This window comes from Mytilus galloprovincialis, chromosome 1 (genome assembly GCF_965363235.1).
Source record: "Mytilus galloprovincialis chromosome 1, xbMytGall1.hap1.1, whole genome shotgun sequence".
NCBI classification, from domain to species: Eukaryota; Metazoa; Mollusca; class Bivalvia; order Mytilida; family Mytilidae; genus Mytilus; species Mytilus galloprovincialis.
The window spans coordinates 59,608,917-59,619,379 of NC_134838.1; positions in this window are offsets into that span (position 1 = coordinate 59,608,917).

Here is a 10,463-nt window from a genome sequence, read left to right on the forward strand (position 1 = left end):
TTAGTCTGACAGTTATCGGTATGTCTTCTTTCGGGTTTTGTCTCAAACAGTTGAAAGGCTTCACACTTCTCAAATTTAATGCAGAACTGAAACTATTACCGAAAAAGCCTCACTGTGAGATATTTTCAAAAATATCTAGATATGTGCCAAGGTTTTGACACGCAAAGATTTTTGCGTCAACAATTTTGAAGTGTTGTATAAAGATGTTTACGTGTGCAAACTGTTTTTTTTTTGTGAAAGGTCTTGCTTTATTTCTTACGTGTCCAAAAATGTGTGTAAATAAATTTCCTTTGTTTTGCTCATATACAAGTATCTAAATAACAACATGTCTATGGCGCCATAGCCACATGACAAATCATCTGCTACACTAAGAGTATACATACCTGTTCATACAGTCCAAATTCTTCCTCTTGAAAATTATCTTCTAGTTGTACCACTTATCATTTTCAATCATTCAAAAAGATCATATTGCAGGGATGACGTGTTTTCAATTAACTTCTTGAAATGATAAATGCATACACATGGTAGAATTACGTTCCTTACTTTACTCTTGTATCTAAAAAAATGTATCTACTTTCAATAAAGCATCGTATATTGTACTTTTATGACTTTTCTCAAGATGAAATCATGATCTGAATACAATTCAATCTTCAGACTCCAATAAAAGTTTTTGTCATCTAAAATGTGTTTGACATACATCTTACCCCAACCAAATATTAAATCAGTAATGCAAATATAGTGTATGATTTGTTTAAGTTTAAAACTATATGATATGAAATTGTGAAGTTATAAAGGTTTTGTTAACCAGCATTTGATAACGTTGAGACTGAAGAATTGTATCTTTATATTACTAGTAAACTTTTCCAGTGTCCGCCTGTTTTCTATGAAATAAAAATTACTGCGGTTTTGAAATTGAAAAATATAAATTTAAAATATAAATTTTGGAAATAGTGGAACAACTATCTTTATATACCCCGGCTATTTTGGAAATAGTGGAACAACTATCTTTATATACCCCCGCTGTAAAAAAAAAGTGGGGTATTCTGTTTCACCTCTGTCTGTCCGTCTGCCCGCCAGTCCGTCCTTCCGTCCAATGAATATTTGTTTTCGTCGCATCTTTCTCATGAACTGCATCATAAGGATATACCATGTGCTGCGTTTTCAGATTTATCACTCAACAACTTTCTGTTTACCTAACAAAATTATTCAGTTGCGGCGGGGGTATCCTCAGTGAGCAGTAGCTCGCAGTTTCACTTGAACCATATGTTTTAATGACACTGGATTTCAAGAAAGCACAGTACTGCAATTGTTCGTATTGTAAACTAGTATGAAGCTTAATGATAACATTGATTGTATGCGATGCATATAAAAACGAACAAGAAAATATAACACATTTTATTTTATTATGAATTGAATATGTCTTTCATATGTGCTACAAACAGTGTCGACTTTACTTGATTACTGTGGCTCAATAGTTTATGAAGAGACGGCTTGATTAATTATTTGGAGCATTCAAATTTTATCAATTTTATGTTATTTGTCGGATATTGTATCTTCGGATGAAAGAGTTAAACAGTCAATATCTTGTAAAACTTTTTTACAAATACTTTCTAAACATTATATACCACTACTGTGTGATTTTTCAAAACATAATCTTACTGAAAGGGGAAAAAAACCAGCAAAGAATGCTGAGTTATAACTATGCTACACTTTCTCAAAGCGTCAATCATAAATATAGAGTTTCATTCACTACTGCTAAAACGTTAATATGTATTTCTATATGAATGGGATCTTGAACTAATAAGCATTTTCACCTGTATAATATTTATTTATACAACAACCTAAATCTCTCACGCTGATGATTTATTTTAGTTCACCTAGCGCAAAGGGGCGAATGTGCCTAAATCATCACTTGGCATCCGTTGTCCGTCGACTGATAACATTTTTCAAACAGTATTTTCCTCTTTCAAATTTAAACAAAGTTAGCCACAATCAATATTTGGGCATCTAGTTTTAAAATTGTGTCCGATGAACCCGCCTGCCAACCAAGATAACCGTAATGGTTTAAAATAGAACAGTGGGGTAAAATGCAAGTTTTGAATATTATTTTGAAAACTGTTATGTATAGGGAATCTGACTGGAACAGTAATGTTCATAATTGTGAGCTTTAACAATTGTCCATATACGTCAAGACTGTTCGACAACTTCTTATAGGAGTAATTGCCCTTAAATGACAAATTTACCTTTTTTTTTACACTTTTGCCTATTAATCTTGAAAGCTATAATAGCTGGAAAGAAACGATAAATCGAAATAATGTTCAGGAAGACTAGTTGTACAAATACGTTTTATGATCGAAATCGTCAATGAACTCCTTCTCAGAGGCATTGCCCTTTGACGAAAACTGTTACCATTTGCTTTTGGTGCCTTCTGTCTAAAATTTGATCAGCAAGACTGTAACTTCAATCAAGAAAATATGGACGAAATCGTTTGACGACTCTTTATTGAAATTATTTCCCTTTAAATGAAGATGGTTACCATTTGCTTTTTTTTCCGTCTTATATGACAAAAAATATATTAGATAAATAGACTCTCCAAATTACAAATATGATCAGCAAGGCAAGATCTATGTACAAGTCAAATATAACTTAAGAAGATAAAAGCCATCATAGATACCAAGATTAAATTTTGTAATAGCATCAGACGCGCGATTCGTCTTCAAAAGACTCATCAGTGACGTTCGAATAAAAAAGATCTTAAAAAATTGCATATTAAAGAACTTAGTGAGAGCGCTCACATACCCCACTTCCCACATTGTCACTTGACAAATAAAATAACTCTTAGAAAAAAAAATGAATCATAATTCCTTTCGATATGCACATCTCCATAGTATGTCCTTATTATCTAAAAAGGTTTTCATGAAATTCAGTTGTGTAGTTTCAGAGGAGTTGGGACGACAAGAACAGGACTAACGGACTGACGGACAGACAGACGGACGGACGAACGGACGGGTCAAAAACATTATACCATCTGCAATTTTGTTGCGTGGAGTATAAAAAGTACGAATTTAAAGACCATAGAGGACCAAAAGTCCCTAAAAGCTGACTACTAGAAAAAGAGAACCTAAACAGACTAAATGATCAGCAATACAATATGGTTTTGCCTATTTGAAGGCAATACAATAACCTCTTTTTGTTAACATTCTACGTCATTTGGTCTCTAGTAAAAAGTTTTCTCACTGGAAATCATTCTTCATCTTCTTATTTGTATGTGTATTCTAAAAACGGATGGACTTATAAAACAAAAGGCTCTAAAGACCCGTGCTCTTTAATTGGATATGTATGAACCTTAAAACAAACAACGATCAATCAAACGATTGCTAAGCCATTGTGGCCATGTTTGTTGACTTGTAGGAATTTAAAACGAAAACTCTTTGGTATCCTAGGGATCGTTCATCCCAATTCAAGTTTACATGAAAATGGTTCAGTAGTTTCAGAGAGAATCTTTGAATAGAATGCTTTGCAGGGCGAAGCTTGAAACAACTGCAGAGGTTAAGTCCTTGACAGTTGACGCAAGTATGGACACAACATGCTCTGAATTGTGATTTCAACTAAATAGTTGACACTGTATTAGGACATGTACCAATGGTCCGATATCCAAAATGTAAAGTACATTGTTAAGTTCAGAATATCAAAGAACCCCAAAAATTCATTTGTTTATGAAATTCAAATAGGTTCAATGTTGGACCCTTATGACCTCAATGTGGAAGAATTCTATAACAGAGCCCATATCCAAAATCTAAATACACTCTTGATTCAGTATACCAAATAACACCAATATATTGTGATGAACTTAGTTTATGTTTGGACACTTTAAATGTTAATGTAGATCAATTGGAACAGGAGGCTGTCAGAGAGACAGCACACCGTATTTTCCTGCAGCGGTCGAACCCTGAACAATTGATAATGCATGGACACAACATTTGAGCTTAAAACAGCTCTGAATTTGGATTGTGGTTGAATATTTGACACAGCATAGGTTTGTTACAAAAAATGAATGTGGTCAAAAATCTAAAAAAAATATGAAATTAGACATTTTTGTAATATGGTCCGATATCCAAAATCTAAGTACATTGTTAGAATCAGCATATCATATAACCCCAAGAATTATTTTTTTTACAAAATCAAACAAAAGTTTAAATAATGTTTAAGACCCTTTGTACCTCAATGTGGTATTATCTAATAAATAATCAAAAGAAGATACAGCATTTTAAAGAACTCTTTATTTATACAATGTATGTTAAAGTTAAACACAGTTTAATGTTGGACCCCGATTGAGACCGAGTATTTCCCTTTGAACTGAAATTGGTTAACTAATAAAGCAAAAATACTTCTCGAAAATAGATATTATACTAGAACACACCCGTGATATCGCGGGTCCGTGACTGAATTAAAGTATATAACTATGTGCAAGCCTTATTTTAGAATTAGTATTGTCATCTGATAAAGTCATGCCGATTATAAGATACACAGTTTTTCTCTGCTTTCAAGTCTTTCTGTTTGAACCCGTTGAACTGAAACAATAATATTAATTATTTGGAAAACAAAAGGTCCTGGAATGAAGTATTTTTTAATCAACAGCATTGTCCTATATAAGTTATAAATAAAGTTGAATTCTTTGCTTCGCTGTTTTACGTCATGCCCACTAACCAATTGAAAACTGTACCTATACGCCTTATTTTTAGTCCAGATTTTTAGTATTCGTATTGTTATCTTAGAAAGTCTTACTGATTAAAATACTACAATAGGTAACAATTTGACAATTTAGTAGTGTCAACCCTGTGGTTATGACCCGTGTATATAGCATATTAATCCTGAATACAACGTTTGGTGGTGCGCCTGTCAGATGCGGAACGTACAGATAAGGTAATAGGTAACAGGTGAATATACTATTGGTATCGGTAGCGGACTCGACCAGGAACTACTTAATTATTGGCAATATTAATTACGTGGAAAACAAAAGGGCCTGGAGTGGTGTAATTTTTAATCTACACCTTTGTACTATATTAGTTATATATAAAGTTGAATTCTGTGATTCATCGTTTTTACGTGATGACGGCTAACAAATTGGACCTCGTAATTTTAGTATTATAGATAGTTCTATAAAATTAGATATGATGTAACACAATGAATTATCTATCTGCAAATGATAATGAAATATAATTAATAGTCATTTTATCTTTTATTTGTTAAAAAACTAATATAGATCAACAACTGTATAATCCACACAATGTAGTGCATTGAAATATATCCTCTCATAAAAAAAGTGTATTATCTAATTAAAGGACTTCACTTCATCAAAATAGATATAGCATTAAAAAAGTATTTTAAACAGAATAAGAAACATAACTACCACCCTATTCTTTAACCAATTTACAAAAGAAAGAAAAATCAAAATGTATAATAATGAATAGTAAATTTCGTATAACTAAACGTTTACAGAGCTTATCATCAAAACACTAAGGAAACACAAAATCTTCAAATAGCTCTGTCACTTAAATTATAAACGTATTTAAAATTTACCACATTGTTATTTAAAACACTTATTATAATCAAACATTGTATCTTTCAATTATCACAAACTAACATCTGCAACTTATCTATCAATGTCTACAATTTTTTTCCACAATGTAATGTAATGAAATATATCCTGCAATAAAAATTGATCATTAACTATTTTAGATTCATCAAAAATTGATTAATTGTGAAATGGCTATAACTGAGAAAACAAACGGACTAAGTTTTTTGACATTATTACCAATTACGTCTGTTTATATAAAACAAAAAAGAAGATGTGGTATGATTGTAAATGAGACAACTCTACACAAGGGTCCAAATGACTCAGAAATTAATAACAGTTTTATTCACTCATCGTTGTCAAAATAATGAAGTTTTATGCGACTGTCATACAAGTGAGAGATTTAGCTTGATATAATATTCAATATTCATTTTCTACATAAGATTATGTCTGTACCAAGTAAGAAATATGACAGTTGTTACCCATTCGTATGATGTGTTTGATCTTTTAATTCTGACATTTGATTTATGACTACCCGTTTTGGATTTTTCTCGGAGTTCGGTATTTTTTATCTTTTATTTTTTACACAAAAGACCAAAGCATTAGTTGGTAAAAATTGGTGTTTATTGTTGTTTTTTTCTCGAGTAAACGACACATTTCTTTAATTGCACGTGCTGTGGCTTCTGAACCCCAATCACTGATTACATATAAACAAAGAAGATGTGGTATGATATCCAATGATACAACACTCCACAAGAGACCAAACTGACCTGAAAGTATCGCACACCTAATATTGAGACACGAGTTTAAACACGCCTTCAGCAACTGTTAAGGGGACAGCAATCAACATTGTTTTGTAATCTAAATCACAATAAAAACAAACCAATATGTAAAAAAGAAACACCAAAAGGCATAAAGACAAAGCAAGTGAGCAAAAATATAAGAAAATAATACAAAAACTGACGATAGCACATTAACACAATTAAATAAGTACCAGTTTACAGGACCATACGTTGATGATAAATGTGAAAGACCACATTTACACATATTGAAGGATTAGACAACATTTAAAATTTTATCTTCAATTCATGGTAACCGATTAAAACCGGCATATGTAGGCAAACCAAATCATGAGATCTATTTCATGGATCCTGTAAGAACACGAGTCAATACCAAACGATTACAGTTAGAACGATAGTTTATGCAACGATCTGGTTTTGCCCGAAGATGACCCATCAAATATCGATTATACATTGTTTTCATGTCCGGTAATGAACTTTGCTACGTTTGATCAACTATATGCATTTAAGTTAATCAAATATTATTATTGCGAAAAAATGCGTCAGGGGTTATAATCGCAATATAGCAAACTAAATTATGTACACTGGATTTTTTTTGTCTAAAATAACAAAATAACAAAATCGCAATAATAAATGCACGCATAAATTTCATTACATTATATAGTTTTGCACCGAATGAATCTTTTCAAAACATCGTAGTTTATTTTAATACCGGACAACGATCTTGCATCAAACTACGTTCATAACACTCACAAACTTTCGTTTCCTCGGAAAATATTACAATCGTTCATTACTATACAAGTTATAAAGACTATAATTAAACATATAAGACAAATAAGCTGATAAGAAATCATGGTGTTGAAATGGAACTATTCAAGAATATTAAACATATATGTTCAGTATGAAATCACGACAACAACGATCTGAAACGTCATCACAATCTCAAAACACCCTTGTTATATAAATCAAACAATATCAAACAAATTAGTAAAATAATAAACGCATGTTATTTGATTGTAAGTTGAAGTGCACACACTTTATAATCTATAATCATTCGAAATTTAGTAATTTAACTAAATCTTTTAAAACTGTCAAATGATAGTGTCACGATCGCTATTTCCGAGTTCAATGAATCTTGTTATCTGTGTAACAATGTTGCAATGCTTGTAAAAACTACACCGTCAGAAGCGTTTTCGGAAATGATACCGTTTTCCTTCATTGCTTCCACATTCGAGGGTAAAGTCATTTTTATGTCTTTGTGATCTGTAGGGAAAGTGTCTATTATAGGGTTTCCACCTTTTCCACAATTCTGAAGTATTTCTAAAAAAATTTCGGCCTGTATCCTATGCCTGCCATAATATAGATAACATAAGAAAAAAAATATTAATCATTTAAGATGTGTCAAAATAAATATATAAAAAAGAAGATGTGGTATGATTGCCAATGAGACAACTATCCACAAAAGACCAAAAAGACATTAACAATTATAGGTATACGTACGGCCTTCAACAATGAGCAAAGTCCATACCGGATAGTCAGCTATCATAGGCCCCGATAAGACAATGTAAAACAATTCAAACGAGAAAACTAACGGTCTTATTTACCAAAGGGACAGTCAAACTCATAAATCTAAAACATACTGACAACGCCATGGCTAAAAATGAAAAAGACAAACAGAAAAACAATAGTACACATGACACAACATAGAAAATTAAAGAATAAACAACACGAACCCCACCAAAAACTAGGGGTGATCTCATGTGCTTTGGAAGGGTAAGCAGATCCTGCTCCACATGTGGTACACGTCGTGTTGCTTATGTGATTACAAATCCGGTAAATAGTCTAATTCGGTAGGTCATATTCATGAAAGGGAAGGGGATTGTAGTTACGACGTAAGGAACATATCCGATATCATTTGTGAAACGGTTATTACATAACGGTCAACCAACTCGTGATGGCGTCCGTAAAATTTACGAAGGGATGATTTCAAATTCACCATTTGGAACTCTTGGTTTAATAGCTTCCTTGTGAGTAGGAAACCTCTATCAAGAAAATCATGATAGGAAATGCAAGCACGGGACTATCGTATCAATTGGGAGATATATACCCCGTATGCAGGTGCTGCTGGAATGTTGCTACTTAGAAATGGAAAGTTCACAATTGGAAAGCTGAAATCATCTCTTTTGTCGTAAAGTTTTGTTTTCAACCGATCCTCATTGTCAAATTAGAAGAAAATGAAGCACATAATATGTTTTAATCATATTCAAAGACGCTTTATACTTATTTTCAATTAATATGTCCACAAATATCAACTTTATTGAACGTTTAGATTACTGTTATTAGTCTAGGGAATATTCAAAAGTCTTAACTAAAATTTTTTACACTATTTTATACTTTAAAGTCCAATGCCTAAAATACGAATCAAACACAATCCCTTTGCCATGTTTGTGCCCGTTTCTTTTTTGTATTAACACCACTGTATAACAGTAAATAACAGTAGAGAAAAGCAAAGAAAAATGAACTAACCTCTGTTCCAATTAAATGTGGCCATGAAAACCAGGCAACAGCGACTGATAAAATTGGAAATAATAATATAGACAGGATAACAAAGCAAATATGTTTAAATGTTGATGCTGCATCTTTCCTTTTCATCATGAAAAACATATGCATTGATTCCCAGTGTTAAACTCCTAATATAAAAAAAAAGATGAGCAAAATCAAATTTATTGTTCAGAGACGTCTTGAATTCATTGTGGATGTTTGTTGTTAATTCAACTTATATCACATTTTCTAAATTTCGATTTAAACTGACTGCTTCAAGTCAGACATAACTAAATAAAAAATAGAAAAGAAATGGAAGCATATTCAGCAATAAATTCTCAATCGATAGCTTAGTGGCATATGATACAGTTTTGATCACACAATGATCTTTTCACCAGAATTTGCGTTCATGCTTTTAATTACCTGACCAATTATAATATTAAAATATATACCTCTATGCGTATTTTTTTTTATAGAGATTAACGAGCATTGAAGGGAACCACTATCAATTTTGGATTTGTTTACATTTATATATCTTGAAGAGAAATATCTAAAAAAAATAGGAAAAGTATTCTCTAAATATATTAACAGTTGATTCGGCATAATTAATATATAATAAAAAAAATTATAATTTAGAGATAAACCGGGATTTAGTTGCTGCATACTTATTTGATTTTAAAAAAAGTCGCTATTTAAAAAAAAATTGGTGAAAATTATCCATCTTGTTCTACATATATCAGCCAGATATCATTAAAAACAGGGGCCCATTTATTTTTGTCGCACTACGACTTCGTGATAAATAATATCTGAAGTTGGCTACATTATTATCTTCGAAACTCGAAACGATTGATACGAATGGGCACACTTATTCTTTTTATAGGCTTGAAGATTACAACAAACTACAGATGCTTCCTGTTTACGTCTCTTAATGTAAATGAATATGCATATCTACTTACATGTATCTTTTGTTAATATGAGTGAACAAGATAAGTTTAGTTTCATTTTGAAAAGTAATGATACGGACATTAGTACTGCAAGTGTAGCTGGAATAAGTGATATGTATGATTTGAACATTCATTTAAAGCAAACATAATGTTGTTAAGAGCTTTTATAGTGTTAAAGCTGATTGTAACAGATTGAATTAATAATATTGTATGAATAACACCTCCACGCAATGTAAATATAAAATATGTATCTCTTATCATGATCATTGAGAAAATATGTTTGGTTGTCTTTTTGTTTTTTTGTTTGTTTGTTTGTTTGTTTATTTTTTGTATTTGTATTTTGTAAATGTCGGCTGGTATCATTTTGTATAGGAATTTACACCAATAAAATTATTTGATTTGATTTGATTTGTATCAATATCAAGTATAAATCACATCCTTTAAGAATGTCGTTGGGGTTGCAAAATTTCCTTCCATTACGCTATTGTGATACATATTTCCAATATTGGTTAGCAACAATTTGAAAAAAGCAAGGATTCACAAAGTGGACAAATAAAAAAAACATAAGTGGACGACAAAAACCATAGATTTTCATAAGAATGG